Below are 16,082 nucleotides of genomic sequence, written 5' to 3'. Positions count from 1 at the left end.
CAAGGGTCCATTTCACCCTATTTTACCCATTTCTAATGTGTTTTTGTAAATACCTTGAAATCACATTATTTCTTACAGTTTCAACGTGTATTATTTTATGCAGAAAATCACGAGGAATCGATTGTTGGTGTTATCATAAGCGGCAAACGACGGCAAATGCTCGTTTTGCTCCATTTACCCCATTTTATGTATTTTCTTTTATATCTTGAATTGCCGTGGTTTTCCAAACTATCAATAAATGTTATTTTATGCAGAAAATCTCGAGGAATCGATTGAGAACACTCTGAATTGCGACAAATGGCAACAAGGGCCCATTTCACCCAATTTACTCCCTTTTGAGATGTTTTTCGTGAATATCTTGAACGTACTGTGCATTCTACATGTCTACATTCTTGTAAACTGTATTGGAAATCAAAACACATGAAATGGGCAAAATAAGCTTTTTTCGTCATTTGCAGCTAATAAGAAAGTTCTCATTCGATTCCTTGTGATTTTATGCAAAATAACGTTCATTTAAAGTTTGGAAAACCACGGCAATTCAAGATATTAAAAAAATACATAAAATGGGGTAAATGGGGCAAAACGAGCATTTGCCGTCGTTTGCCACTTATAAGAACACCATCAATCGATTCCTCGTGATTTTCTGCATAAAATAATATACGTTGAAACTGTAAGAAAAAATGTAATTTCAAGATATTTACGAAAAACACATTAAAAGGGGTTAAATGGGGCAAAATGACCATTGCCGTCATTTGCCACCAATGAGAGTGTTACCAATCGATTTCTCGTGATTTTTTACATAAAATAGTATACTTTCAAAGTGTAAAAACAACGGCAATTAAAGATATTGACGAAAAACACATAAAATGGGATACTGGGGCAAAATGGGTCCTTGCTGTCATTTGCCGCCAATGAAAATATCACAAATCGATTCCTCGCGATTTTCTACATAAAATAACATACTTTAAAACTGTAGGAAACTACAGTAATTCAAGATATTAACGAAAAACACATAAATAAGGGGTAAATAGGGCAAAATGGGCTCTTGCCGTCATTTGTCGCTATTGAGAGTGTCACCAATCGATTTCTCGTGATTTTTTACATAAAATAAGATACTTTTGAAGAGCGGCAAACTACGGCAGTTGAAGATATTCGAAAAAAAACACCCTAAAAAGGGCAAAATGGGGTAAAATGGACCACTTCCCGTCATTTGCCGCTATTGAGAGTACCACCAATCGATTCCTCGTATTTTTTACATTAAAAATGATACTTTCGATAGGCAGAAACTGACGGCATCAAAAAATCAATTTTTTCACCCGTTTTTGCCCACTGTGCGGTCCCTTGGATATTGACGACCAGAGATTCGACTGTATTCACTAAACTGTTTGGTGAGGTTCATTTGAACATGTATATTTATAACAAAGAAATGGTTTTTTCAACCAAATTTTAAACCATTTTTAAATTGCTGACATTCATCGGAGATAGAGCGTCCAATTTCGCATCCCGGAAATTCCCGGGATTTTCCGAAAAAAATATTTTTCGTTTACCGGGAAATTAAAAAAAACCGAAATTATAGCGAACGTGTACATTTTCTCAAATTTTGGCACATTTTTTTTAATAAAGAAAATTGTGAAAGAACTCAACTCACTGATAAGTTGAACTTACCAGTGAGTTGAATTAAACAATTTACTGTTCTTATTGAACTTATCATTTCTGTGCGTTCCGCTCCGACGAGAAGCCCCCGCTTACACGACCGTTCACTCAGGCGGTTGACAGATGAAAGAGGACGAGCCAGCTTGTGTCACACACACACCACAATGTGGCGGGCCCACAGCTTGACTGCGAACGTCACATGCGTCACTCAGCATTGACAGTAGCACCGGTACAGGGATAGCGCAATCTTATATCCCACATCCTCCTTCTACATTAAAAAATATCCACGGTCATATTTCTTTCCAAAACTAAGAATTGTTTGACAAAACATTCACTATCAGAATGTGCAATGGTTATCATATAAAGGCATACCGTTTCATTACCCACTTAACACCCTGTTAAATGTTTTAAGTCGAGCAAAATAGTTATATCAAATCAATTATTCTACAGCTGCCGAAAAAGAAACCAATCCCGAGGCATTCGTAGTTGAGTAATTTCAGGAACTTTCTGCATGGTTAGAAAGTAATCTCATCCCAAAGCTGTATTTCATAGGTACGCGCTATCTTGGTTAGCATTCGTGCGAGTATATCACCCGTGCCACGAAAACCTAAACAACAACAAACGAACAATGAATCGTGCCAGGAAAACATATACATAAACAAAGTTAGTTTCCATCGGAGTGACGGAGTCAGTAATAGCAATTTTGACAACAGCACCTAAATCCACTAAATCGTGAATAATTTAGTAGTACCATGTTTGCATCCTTCCAACACAAACCCAAAGATGAACGGCCAATAGCAAGAAAACTCTAGATAAAACCTATGTTTGGAACAGAAAAAAGTTTCCTGAACGGCCAATTAGCAATTATTGTCTGACAGACTTGTCATCAAATTTGTCTCAAATAAGACATACCCAAAATTTGTTTGCGTTCGTCCAACAGCGCCTCCGATTCTATCGAGACAAATATCATTCCGGTTAAGTACCCAACATTTAGCCAAACATTCAGATTCTCGTAAGCAAAATATTATTGAGCACAACTTGCTGATTTTTTTAACCGCGGTTTTTACGCAGCTATAATGTCCTGTCACTCACAGTGAAGGAGGAGTTTGATTTTATCCGGCGATAATCAAAAATAAAAGTTTTTGTAAATGTCAACAGCTTAGCTACTCGACTTAAACTGCGCAGAGGAGTGATGTCACAGTTATTCCATGGCAAGCTGGCGCAGGTTAAGTTAGCTGAAAACACTTGCACCTTCTGTTGGGGCACCTGTGCCAGAGTTTGGGGTCCGCTGCCAGCACTGTGAAGGTCAGCTGGCTTTCCCGCTAGGCTCTTCGTTGACAGCTTGTTTGTCACCATGGCACAACAGCAAAACCCAGAAAAGTTGGTTGTTTTTGGTCTGTTCACCAGACCGGTCATATCAGGCCGATCTCCAGCTCAACTACCGCCTGGGACTCATGGTCGAATGTCAGTGGTTTTTGGGCGTTCAACGCAACACGACTGGTCCTCACTCTTCTCCGGAAAGACGTTTCACCTTACCTAGCAATCCTTTAGCGATTTGCAGCAAGCCTTCATAACGAGGAGGTGATGGTATTCGTTCGACTAGGAAAGTACGGTACTAGACCGGAGGACAAGGTCAGCCAAAGACAGACAACCACAACCACCGTTAACACCAGAGCCTTTTTAACGGAAGAAGCCGAGCTTCCAGATTATCGAGTGAGCAAACTGTGGACACGCCGTTGATCGCTCTCAATTGCATCGATGACGTCACATGTACATGGCTCGCAGCAGCAGCATTACCAAAGGTCACAATCATGCAACTTTGTTCCGCATCACATTTTCCAAACGTGGCTGTCTCCCGTGTTGTGTCAACACGCAAGCATGTGAACCAGTGAAGACCACATGCAGTCTTCGTAACACCAAGTCCACCGCTGCAGGAGAGATTCTCCGTTATACTGTTCTTGTCATCTGTATCAGTACAAGTTCGCGATCAGCAAAACTAGCTGAGAAAACCGTCAAAACACCTCAGAGAACATCCGACGGTCCAGCATAACCTCGATCCTTGAACAATCAACAGAAAGCTGAATCTTCAAGTTTTGATCACCTGATAGAATCGTATTCGCTTATTTGATCTACTTTGACCAGAAGTCTGCCGGAGCAGTTCAACCCGTACCATAGCTTCTAACAGGGGCGATGTTGGGACAACTGGACCAGAGCTTGGCATCACTTTCATCAACTGTGAAGGACCGCTCGCTTTCGTACTGGGATCTTCGTCAAAAGCTTTTCTATCATCACTTGCGCCGTAGCACCTTCAGTCCAAGCTCCCGACGCACCTGGCAAACTTCTCATGACAGCCCATTCCGATGCCCTGATGGTGCTGATCTTGCTTTGTCGCAAGCTCGTTGAGATTGGATTTAGTTGGTACAGCGCTGAACTGGTAGCATGGGTTTTTTTACGAAAAGCAGCTACTTATAAAGTTTTCGGTTATAGACCAGCATCCGTTGCACGTTCTCTAGTTTCGATTTTTTTTAAATTCAACTGTTCCGAATGTAGTGTCCCTTGGTCACTATAAAAGTAGTACCACATCAAACATCTATTGTGTCTTAAACAGGACAACGACATCTGAAACAGAACATTCCGCAAACGACGAGGATGAAGAATTGAATCGAATGTATTTAGCCAGCGGATTACTTAAGCGTCTCTCCCGCACCATCTTCTTTCCTCGATAATTATAGCTTGTCGAGTCAAATGGAAATGTTCTTATTTTGTTATATTCGTATGTTTTCTTTGTGATCGCCACTTTCACGGTTTGCTCCTGGCTCCCTTTCTTGAAACGGTTCTCTCCAAGTTGGCTTTCCCTTCCGGAATCTTCTCACACGTTTAATCTTGGAACTGTTTCTTTTTTTAAACAACGGAACCGTTCCCTCCCTGGAAGCATTTCCTTCGGAAAGCATACTATAGGAGTGTCCATACCTGGCGTCTCATCAGGGGTTCGTTAACCACCAGAGCAATTTCCTCCTTGACGGCATTCCCTTCCGGAATGCACACTCAAGGAGTGTCCATCTCTGGCGTTTCACCAGAGGGCCGTTTTATCTCGGAACTGTTTCCTCCTTGACGACATTCCCTTCCGGAATGCACACTCAAGGAGAGTCCATCACTGGCATCTCACCAGAGGTCCGTTAAAAACCGGAACAGTTTCCTCCTTGACGGCATTCCCTTCCGGAATGCACACTCAAGGAGTGTCCACCTCTGGCATCTCACCAGAGGTCCGTTTTGTCTCGGAAGCCGGAACTGTTTCCTCCTTGACGGCATTCCCTTTAGGAATGCACACTCAAGGAGTGTCCACCTCTGGCGTCTCACCAGAGGTCCGTTAAACACCGGAACAGTTTCCTCCTTGACGGCATTCCCTTCCGGAATGCACACTCAAGGAGTGTCCACCTCTGGCATCTCACCAGAGGTCCGTTTTATTTCGGAACTGTTTCCTCCTTGACGGCATTCCCTTCCGGAATGCACACTCAAGGAGTGTCCACCTCTGGCGTCTCACCAGAGGTCCGTTAAAAACCGGAACAGTTTCCTCCTTGACGGCATTCCCTTCCGGAATGCACACTCAAGGAGTGTCCACCTCTGGCATCTCACCAGAGGTCCGTTTTATCTCGGAAGTCGGAACTGTTTCCTCCTTGACGGCATTCCCTTCCGGAATGCACACTCAAGGAGTGTCCACCTCTGGCATCTCACCAGAGGTCCGTTTTATCTCGGAAGTCGGAACTGTTTCCTCTTTGACGGCATTCCCTTCCGGAATGCACACTCAAGGAGTGGCATCTCACCAGAGGTCCGTTAAACACCGGAACAGTTTCCTCCTTGACGGCATTCCCTTCCGGAATGCACACTCAAGGAGTGTCCACCTCTGGCATCTCACCAGAGGTCCGTTTTATTTCGGAACTGTTTCCTCCTTGACGGCATTCCCTTCCGGAATGCACACTCAAGGAGTGTCCACCTCTGGCGTCTCACCAGAGGTCCGTTAAAAACCGGAACAGTTTCCTCCTTGACGGCATTCCCTTCCGGAATGCACACTCAAGGAGTGTCCACCTCTGGCATCTCACCAGAGGTCCGTTTTATCTCGGAACTGTTTCCTCCTTGACGGCATTCCCTTCCGGAATGCACACTCAAGGAGTGTCCACCTCTGGCGTCTCACCAGAGGTCCGTTAAACACCGGAACAGTTTCCTCCTTGACGGCATTCCCGTCCGGAATGCACACTCAAGGAGTGTCCACCCCTGGCGTCTCACCAGAGGTCCGTTAAACACCGGAACAGTTTCCTCCTTGACGGCATTCCCTTCCGGAATGCACACTCAAGGAGTGTCCACCCCTGGCGTCTCACCAGGGGTCCGTTTCATCTCGGAACAGTTTCCTCCTTGACGGCATTCCCTTCCGGAATGCACACTCAAGGAGTGTCCACCCCTGGCGTCTCACCAGGGGTCCGTTTCATCTCGGAACAGTTTCCTCCTTGACGGCATTCCCGTCCGGAATGCACACTCAAGGAGTGTCCACCCCTGGCGTCTGCACACTCAAGGAGTGTCCACCTCTGGCATCTCACCAGAGGTCCGTTTTATACTGTTATCACGTTCTATTTTGCGGTTCCAAAATGCTCCGTTATCACTCTACTCACCATTCTCACTTTCACCTCTCGTCAACAAAAACTTTTAAAACACTATTTTACTGTTGTTGGGGGCTTCTCGTAGGGCAGAAAGGTTTGCTAAGAAAATTTACTTCCAACTGAAAAAAAATCAGTGGAAACCTGGCAGGATCGCCATTTGTGCGTTCCGCTCCGACGAGAAGCCCCCGCTTACACGACCGTTCACTCAGGCGGTTGACAGATGAAAGAGGACGAGCCAGCTTGTGTCACACACACACCACAATGTGGCGGGCCCACAGCTTGACTGCGAACGTCACATGCGTCACTCAGCATTGACAGTAGCACCGGTACAGGGATAGCGCAATCTTATATCCCACAATTTCGTCTATAAATATCAAGTCACGGTTTATCCCAGATCGACGTCGTCGTGCTATCTTGTCGCACCCGCCATTTTGACGTTCCGAGAAAAACGCGTTTTAATGTTTGACCTTGAATATTCAAAAACGAGAGCACGCAATGTAAACAATAACAAACACGTTTTGTTTGGCTCACCATTCTGTGCATTGTCCCGAAGTTTGCTTGAAGTTGGTTGCTGGAGTCCCGAGTTATAATTACAAATGTTTACGGTAGTCTAGCTTGTACGTGCGACAAACGCATCCTGACTTTCCTGGCCTGAAATCCCTTTGGCCTTTTGTCGCACTTACATCAATTTTCATGGAGTGACAAGATAGCACGACAAGATTGAAACTACTTTCATATGTAAAGTGACAAAAATGCACGGAGTTTTTTCGGTTTTTGTTGAATATCTCAGGATTGAAATCGAATTTTGTGGATCTGTGAAGGTCAAAAGGTGAGGCATTGTGAGCTGCACAAAATTGCGTTCTTAACTCAATTTGGCCCAAAATGCACGTACGACAAGTTAGCACGATGGCGACGAGATGATATTAATTTCTGAAGCATTCACAACTGGGAATAGATCTTGTTTTTTGGGCAATCAAAATTACACAGAAACAAATATTCCTGTAAATTTACATTATTTATCATGTACCAAAAGGTATCATGATAAATGATGTACATTTACATTAGGTTCTTTGGAAATTTACATTAGATTCATTGGAAATTTACATTAGTTTTGAAAATTGACATTAGTTTTGGAATTTACATTAGTTCAAATCAACTAATTCTGATTGGCCAATGGGAATGAGAAGCTCGACTTGGATTGCAGTAGGAAAAGAGTGTGGCCTATGTTCTATTTTAAAATGAGTGAAGCGGGCAGCAAAAGGAAATTATGATTTTAAAAAGTTGTTTCACAGGTAGGGGACGCTTTCTCGACGACGGCCAAGTGGAATAACGCTGGACTAGAATCGAATGGACGACGGGTAGAATGTTCGGTGTTACTGCTGCTACCCGCTGCCGACTGAGCCATCTTCGCATTTTATAATCGAGCGGCTAAAGCATCGACTTGTTCAGGTCGAAGCTCAGGCAGTGGGCCAGCGAAGTATGAGAGCGATAGAAAGAGAACCAAATATAACTATTTTTAGTTCGGGTAGTTTTGAAGTCAACGTTTGGCAGAAATACATTGGATATATGATTTACATTAAATAGCAATTTACAGGAAGCCGAACACGGGTAGGTAGAAATTCATCAGATTTGAGTTTCCATGCTCAACGTTTCCATTAGATTCATGATTAACATTAGATTTAGATTTACATTGGAGTAATTTACATGACTTTTTACTCTTTACATCATATTTCAACATTACATTGAGTGAGTTTACATAAGAAACAGTAATTACGGGCTGTGTAAATTAACACATTTTTTTCTGTGTATGGTTTTTTCGTAAGCAGGCAAGTCATCAATTAATCCTCACACATATTATGACCATTTTTATTGGTATTCTATACAATTTTGTTGCAACATAATAATCAGAACCAGTATCAGATCAATTTTCTGAAAAAATATTTTTTCCCGGGAAATGCTCCCGGGATTTTTTTTTAGAAAATTTGCCGTTTCACGGAAATTTTGGAACCCCGGGAAATTGAACGGAGATCCAATAAAACTGCCTAATTAGTAACTTATATTTTTTTTCAAATTTTACAAATGGTCTACCAATCTAAATATAACCGATTTTGATGATTTTTCAACAAACTGAAGTTTATTAACTAATTCTGCTGCAACTTTTCTTAAATCGTCATTTGAAATCAATTATTAATGAATTCAGTTACATTTAACCATAATCTGTAATAAAGCTTATTCTTGTCTTGAAGCATTTATTTTTTATTTATTTTTTTATTTTGACAGATGGTTTACCGAACACAACTTTAATTACTGATTCCGGTAAACACAATATAATATGTATATTTCTTCCGGAAATCCGCAGTAAGGCCGCTCGGAACAGAACGACCAATCGATTAGATCTCTTCGCTCTGTACTTTGCTGGAAATTAATCCAGCGTTAAATACCTCGATAATAACCGCCCAAAGCCGGTTTATACTGTACTGGTACACCAGAACCTGAGCCATCATCATATTTAATAAACTTCAGTGCGAGAAAATGAATCATGAAAAAAATGACGACCTTGGTCTACGGCAGTTCCGAGCCCGCCTAATCCGCCAAGAATTGTGTTCGGCAAAAAGAGATTCGTACGTACAGCAGTAATCTAATGAAAAAATGAAGTCGGACGGCCGGCAGAGATGGGTAGATGATGTAACAAAACACCTTTTTTAATGGGTTCTCTCTGCGGATGATACGATAGGTTTGGGAAGCTAGTAATCAACTTTGAGTGAGAGTGTAAGACGCCGAGCTGTCAAATGTGTTGACTTGAAATTTGCGCCTTACACGCTAAACAAATTATGCTCAAGTTTTGAGTTTAAGCTGATTTTTCTGCAATGGCAGGTTAACTAGCTGCCTTCCCGTATAGCATAGCTTTAAGAGCAGGTTAGCATCATGTTGTTGTTCTAGTTTAAACTTCCGTTTGAAGTCGGCTCCGGTTGCACAAATCTGTGGTATTGTTAGCAGCCACATCAATGGTATCGCGCGCGTTCGTTCATTTGCGCAAACGTCACTTAATGAGCTGTCACACGGCGGTGCAAAGGGCGAACCCAGCCTATATTCGGGGTTAATCTATGCGCGTATTGCCATTATAATTGTTACTTTTGCACACTTGCACTGGGACACAAACGTTCTGCCACCTTGTTAGAGAACAAGCGGACGTCCCAACGGTGCAAATGTCAGAAGTATCGCCATAATGGCGTGACGTTAAGTGACGCAGCACTTGCCATAAAAAAAAAACGTTGTTAACGCTTGTCAACGACGCTACTGTGCGTAATGGTAAATGGCGCGATTCAAGATCAATGTCAATGTTTTTGAACAGGTAGCGATGTTGTAAGTGTATCCAGTACGGGCACTGGACTGGACGGACGATCGGTGACAGACGGTGGGAATGTGCCTTGGCATGACAGCGGCAAAAGTGGTTCATTAGGTGGGCTGTTAAATTGTTCACCCGCCATGGTCAGCCGTAGGGCAAGGTTGTGGAAAGTTGAACCTTTCTAATTGCCCGAGGTCATTAGACATTTGTCTTACCTGCAACGAGTTATTGCTGATTAAATAATTACGAAATTCATTGGCAAGGTTAAGTTAAAGTATTTGCTAAGGTGCGGACATTCTTGAAACCTCACAACTAAATTCAATCAGTCAGATAATTAAAACTAATGGTTCACACTAACCAAGACTCGAAATTTAATAATCTCAACTCTCCAGATCATAGCAGGCGGAACACTGTTCTTCAAGCTGGGAGGTGTTATGCCGAAAAAATCACATTATTAATCATCCTGTTTAATGGCCATAAGTTGTCCGTGTACGGCATCGAAGTAGGCCGCCGATCTGGGGATCTATAATCCATTTGTTCTAAGCTGCCAACTACGCCGTGGCGAAATAAAACAAGTTGCTTCGCAAGAGTTCTTGATCGAAGGAATCATCCAAAGCAATGTGGACGGAATTCCAGGAGAGCACATCAAACTGGAAGGTTTGGTTGGTGACTTGTTCTTCGCGTCGCCGGATATTAAAAGTTTAATGAGACATGATGGTTGTAACGTTTTGGAGGAAGGTTCTAAAGAACTTTTTTTTTTGCGACTCTTGCGTCTTGTGGTGGGTAGTGCGAATGGCACTGAGATTTATGGGATTTGTTTTTATTTTTCGTTGGGAAACTATAAAAGAGGAATGCGGAAAGAATTTGTTTGGTTTCAAAATGGCGATAGTTGGACGACGGTGGACATTATCTTCGAAGTGGTTCTTTTTGGTAGATAGTTATGCAGTTACTGAATAACGTGCATCAAAATTACGTACACATTTATTTTATTGTTGATTTTTAAAGATTGTTTTGTAGTGTTAAAAATGATTTTTCACAGAAAATTATTTTTAAATCTTAGAAATGAACAGAATATATTTAAAAAAGCGTTATTGTTTGGTATTTTTTGTTAATTAAAAATGTTGTAGGAAAATCTAATGATCTTTGGCATAATGAAAAATAACAAATGCACAAAATGTATAAGAAAATCAATCATTAATAAAGTTCCGTCATGTAGGATGAATATGGTTAACTGTTTAAGTAATGTTTTACACAATATGTTGATATTTTCTTCCCCAGATAACTGTTAACAATAAATATGATGTATTGTTTAGCGACATCTTGAATCGACGAAATTTATTGCAGTAAAGAAGTTAACCCTCTACTGCCAATTTTTTTTCCTGTTTAGGAGGTCATTTTGAGCAACTTTTGTTCAACGAAAAACTTTACTTCTCATGCTTTATGTTTTTCTTGTCTCATTTTTATATATGGGTCATTCCACCTGAAGTGTGCAAGAAAAAATGCAAATTTGAAAATTACCATCTCCGATTCTGCTCAAACTTGGCAGAGCTGTTGAGACTATCAAAACATGCAAAAATCCCGAATTTCATCCAAATCGGACCACCCCCTCCATTTTTGTACCCTCCCAAAAAATCGACTTTTTGGCGATTTTTGAGCAAAACCCCTATCTTCAAACGACGATAACTCAGGAACCGCAAATCATAGAGGGTCGGTCTTAGACTCAATTTTGAAGGAAATTGGACGTAGAATCCATTTCTGTGATCAAAATTTAGATTAAAATATGTTTTCTACCTGTATTGCGCAATTGAAAACTTTAAATAACCGTATCTCAAAACAGCCCTATTTATTTTTTGAATTTGACCTCACCATCGTATTCCCCGTCCGATTTTACATAAGAATCACTTATCGACAGAAAGGAATATGTTTCGTTCCAGAGATATCGAATTTTAAAGTTTTGAGTATTTGTGATTACCTAAATTAGCTACACTCGCCGCATATGCTAGAAGCACTCGGGCGCGTTGATCAATAACTGATACCTGTTTATTTATTGAAATAAGATTTCATCCCAAATAATCATTAGTTAATTAGTAGGAAACTGCTGTATAATCTTAAATTAAAAAAAAAGTATACGGTGCATTTATGTGCTAGCCCACAGGACAGAGCAAGAATGACACGCAATACAGGGCAGAATGGAATTCACACAGAGCTAGCAGGAAATTGCAATTGATCTTGTAAATAACACTTCTTAAGAAAAAGTGTACGATACATTATCGTGTTAAAAATTATGAATTAACATGAATTAAACTCTCGTGAAGCATGATTAAGGAGGAGGATTTCTGGAAAAAAAGAAAGGCTGCATCCATAAAGTACGTCACGCTAAAATCAGCCAAAATTTACCCCCTCCCCCTTTGTCACACTTTTCCTATACTTAAAACACTCAATGTCACACTTGCTCAGACCCTCCCCCCCTAGAGCGTGACATACTTTATGGATGACGCCAAAGTATAAAACTGAAAAATGTGAGAAAGTCACAAAGATTAATTTGATTTATGATCTGATTAAGATCAAATTTTTTAGTTTCTTGTTTTTGATTTTTTTTGTTTGTCAATCATTTCGAAATCTTGGAAGACGATGCAGCTGTGTCCACATGTATCAGAAAAATATGTTTTTGTTTTTGAAATTAAATGTATCAGAATTGAAAAAAAATTATCAATTATTCAGATGAAACTGGCTCACAATATAAAAAATCGGTTTTATATGATCAATCTTTCAAACCTTATGGCAGATTTTGAAGTTTTTGCTGAATGGCACTATTTCGCTACCGCACATGGCAACCCATGAGAATTATTTCATCTACTACAGCCAGCTCTACATTTATTCTTGCTTTAAATAAAAGAAGAAATTAGGAATTAGGAAAAATATGAAATTATATTATTTTCATATTTTTCCTAATGATATGAAAATGATAAAATTATATTGTAAAAACGCTGTAGCATTTGCAAATAAATATTAAAAGTTCAAAATTTACTTAATATGGTTCAAAGACACTGAGATCAGCAAAAACAATGCATTTAAAATTACCCAATAAATAATTCTTAAACAAAAAAAAGATTGTTCAAGGGAATAATTATCTCAAAATCGTATAAAAAAATAAAAATAATTCATCATACAGAACACCAGGTAGCAATTATTGATCAACGCGCCCAAGTGCTTCTAGCAGATGCGGCGAGTGTAGCTAATTTAGGTAATCTCAAATACTCAAAACTTTAAAATTCGATATCTCTGGAACGAAACATATTCCTTTCTGTCGATAAGTGATTCTTATGTAAAATTGGCCGGGGAATATGATGGTGAGGTCAAATTTAAAAAATAAATAGGGCTGTTTTGAGATACGGCCATTTAAAGTTTTCAATTGCGCAATACAGGTAGAAAACATATTTTAATCTAAATTTTGACCACGGAAATGGATTCTACGTCCAATTTCCTTCAAAATTGAGTCTAAGACCGACCCTCTATGATTTGCGGTTCCTGAGTTATCGTCGTTTGAAGATAGGGGTTTTGCTCAAAAATCGCCAAAAAGTCGATTTTTTGGGAGGGTACAAAAATGGAGGGGGTGGTCCGATTTGGATGAAATTCGGGATTTTTGCATGTTTTGATAGTCTCAACAGCTCTGCCAAGTTTGAGCAGAATCGGAGATGGTAATTTTCAAGTGCTGTTCCGCTTCGGGTGGAATGACCCATATGCTTTTATCTTGTTTAGTTTATGTTTGTTTTTGATAGTATTTGAATTGTACTTCCACCTCCTATCATTATCTTTTGTCTATTTACTTTTTTTCATGTTTTTACAGCCACTTTTTATTTTTTTTCATGTTTTGCTCATTTTTTTTACTTTAGAATGAAACCATTATCATTTAATTTGTTTAAAAATGCTTAATGGCATAATCTGGGACAATACAAATTTGTCTTCATACTTATTTTTACATATAATATCAAAAATATTAGGGAAAACAAAGCAAAAATTATAAAATTTGATGAGGTCTTCTTTCCGATGTTTTTTAAAGATCAACAATTGGTTGGAAATGGATTTTTGCCGAATTTTTAGATCGAAGCCCGCCTAGAGGCGGTGTTTGGTTGTAGAGGGTTTTTTGCGAAATAAATTTTAAGAGTTCTTCCTTCCAATCCTTTTTGAAGAACCAAAATTTAGTTGAAAAATTGGTTTTTATCGTTATATTAGATCAAACCCCACCTAGGAGGTGGGGTTAGGTTGTAGAGGGTTAAGAATATAAAGTTGCCTAAAAAAGTTTTTTTTAATGTAAAAATAGAGCTTCGTGCAAAACAATGTCCCTACCTTTTCTTGGCTCTAAACATAACATTGTAAAAATAAAAATATTCGGCTGGTTTAGCCGGAGAAATTAGTTCCACAAAGTCTTATCCAATTTAAAATATTTTGATAACTATTATCGATTTTCTCGATGCCCAATCTAAAATTTGATAAAAGTTTAACTGATTAAAAAAAAAGTTTAATAAATACAGCTTTGTCAATGATTAAGCACAATTTTGTTTAAATATTGATATTTAGATCTGTGACATTTTTGTCATCAAAAATTATATTTTCATTGAAAAAAATATTTTCATCTCAAAAATTGTGATTTTCTTTATTTTAAGGATAACATCAACTGGGGCGAATCGAGACATCAGTCTGAATAGGTCTTTGGTGAATCGGGACACATGAGGCGAGTTAGGACAGCTGTTTGCCATTTTTAAACAATTTTTTTTTGAATTGTTTTGATTATAGCACAGTGCAATGCTTTCAAGTGCTCTAAAAACTAATGTTTGCCCAGATGACGGTTAACGTATGTATATTGTATATACTTTTAGAATTGAAGACGGAACTGAATTTGACATTTTTGTTAAAAATTATTTTTGTAAGACAGTAAATAATAATAAGGCTATTGCAAATTTTGTTTCAAGATTTTGTCCGCATTAAAAATGTTCCTGAAAAAATAGGGGGCAAAACTAATTATTGTTGAAAGATTTATTTTTTATTTAAAAACAGCAACTAACAACTTTTAATCTAACAGAGCACTTTGAGGCTTTTAACAAATTTTGAATTTCTGGAAACATGAATTTCATGAATTTATTGATATGAAAATGTTTGTTTATAGCATAACTGTTACAAAGCAGTTTGCGATACTTTTTTTTCTTGAAAACTAAGCTTGAAATTTCAAATTTACATAGTTTTTTTTAACTTGTTTGCTACCTCCTCGACATCGCTCAGAACCGAGGGACAACTTTAAATAAAGTTGTACTTAAACTAAGATGTATAACTATAACTTAGATTTATAAAAAAATTACGAAAAAATCTAACTCAAATATGAACAATGCTGCTAGAGCCAAAAAAAGCAAAACTGTAATTTGAAACCAATTGAAACAAATCAAACGGCGAGAAGGATAAATCTATCAACAACTTATATCATTTTCACAAATACAACTTTTAACTAATCGTTCATAATGACTAAATACGCGAGACGATGAGCAAACAAGTACCACTCACCTTTAACCTCCAGTAATTGTCTACACCTTCGACAAAGGTATCTTCCCCAGCTATCCAAGATTGCTGCTGCACGAAATCACAATCACAAGTATTCTCACCAGGAACAATCACGCTCACACACTAGCTTCTAGCTCAGTTCACTTTCGTTAGAATTTTGAACACACTTCTTTAGCTATGGCAACAATTGATTTGATCAATAACAATATACCAGCTTTTGCTTTTGTTTTCAGGAGAGATTCCCAGTCAACATGCGCGCAAACTCTCGATTGTTGCTTCACTTTCAATTTCGGGCCTAAATTTACTGTGCCAAATTTTGCGGACACCTCCAAATTTTCAGCCTAATTTCCTAGTTATTACTTTGTATTACACTTAAACACTAAAAAAAAACCTCAGCTGCTCCACTCTGCTATTCTCGACAGAGTCTGCTGCAATCAGGGCTTCCTCTCCCGAGTCCTCTAATATTTCTCTGTTCGTTCCGTCCTGTTGATGGTGTTGTTGTTGTCTCCTACCAGGACGCACAACCGAATCTTGTGCCGATCAGCCACTAACTAAGCTTGGATCAGTCCGGGGCACTTCAATAAATAACAAAAGCACTTTTTGTGTTTTTGCGCTCGCGATCTCCGGCCTGAGTCGTCGGTGTGCTTCGAAGACTGCCGCCGTTGCTGGCTGGACCACACGACTTGTCCAACCCTCTCTCCCACCCTCATACCCCGTGTTACGTCGTGCCACACCCGGCACGATGACCTGACGCTTGGCCGCGCTGAGAACACAGCACAGAACAGAACAGAACGGAGTGTAGAAACTGGGAACGGGAATAGGCAAGAGCGCAAGAGAATTGATAGTTGCTAGAACTATAGGGAGGTAGCGAATTGGATGTTCTT

General features: G+C 39.5%; 1 protein-coding gene across 2 annotated transcripts in view; it reads right to left on the bottom strand.

Annotated features, from left to right (window-relative positions):
• Nucleotides 1-15,868, bottom strand: part of LOC6048879 (putative metabolite transport protein HI_1104) — a 39,419-nt gene extending 23,551 nt beyond the window's left edge. The window contains exons 1-2 of one of the 2 annotated variants that reach the window (XM_038262898.1): nt 15,590-15,868; nt 15,202-15,373 (exon numbers count right to left, since the gene is read on the bottom strand). The gene's annotated coding sequence lies outside the window, so the exon portion shown is untranslated. Of the gene's footprint in view, nt 1-15,201 lie in introns of both variants that reach the window. The other variant, XM_038262897.1, reaches the window with a different exon arrangement.
• Between the last annotated feature and the right edge of the window lie 214 nt (nt 15,869-16,082).

Source organism: Culex quinquefasciatus, chromosome 3 (assembly GCF_015732765.1).
Source record: "Culex quinquefasciatus strain JHB chromosome 3, VPISU_Cqui_1.0_pri_paternal, whole genome shotgun sequence".
In the NCBI taxonomy this organism is placed as follows: Eukaryota; Metazoa; Arthropoda; class Insecta; order Diptera; family Culicidae; genus Culex; species Culex quinquefasciatus.
Note: the sequence above shows the minus strand (reverse complement) of the source record. Positions and strands in the feature narration are given on the sequence as shown.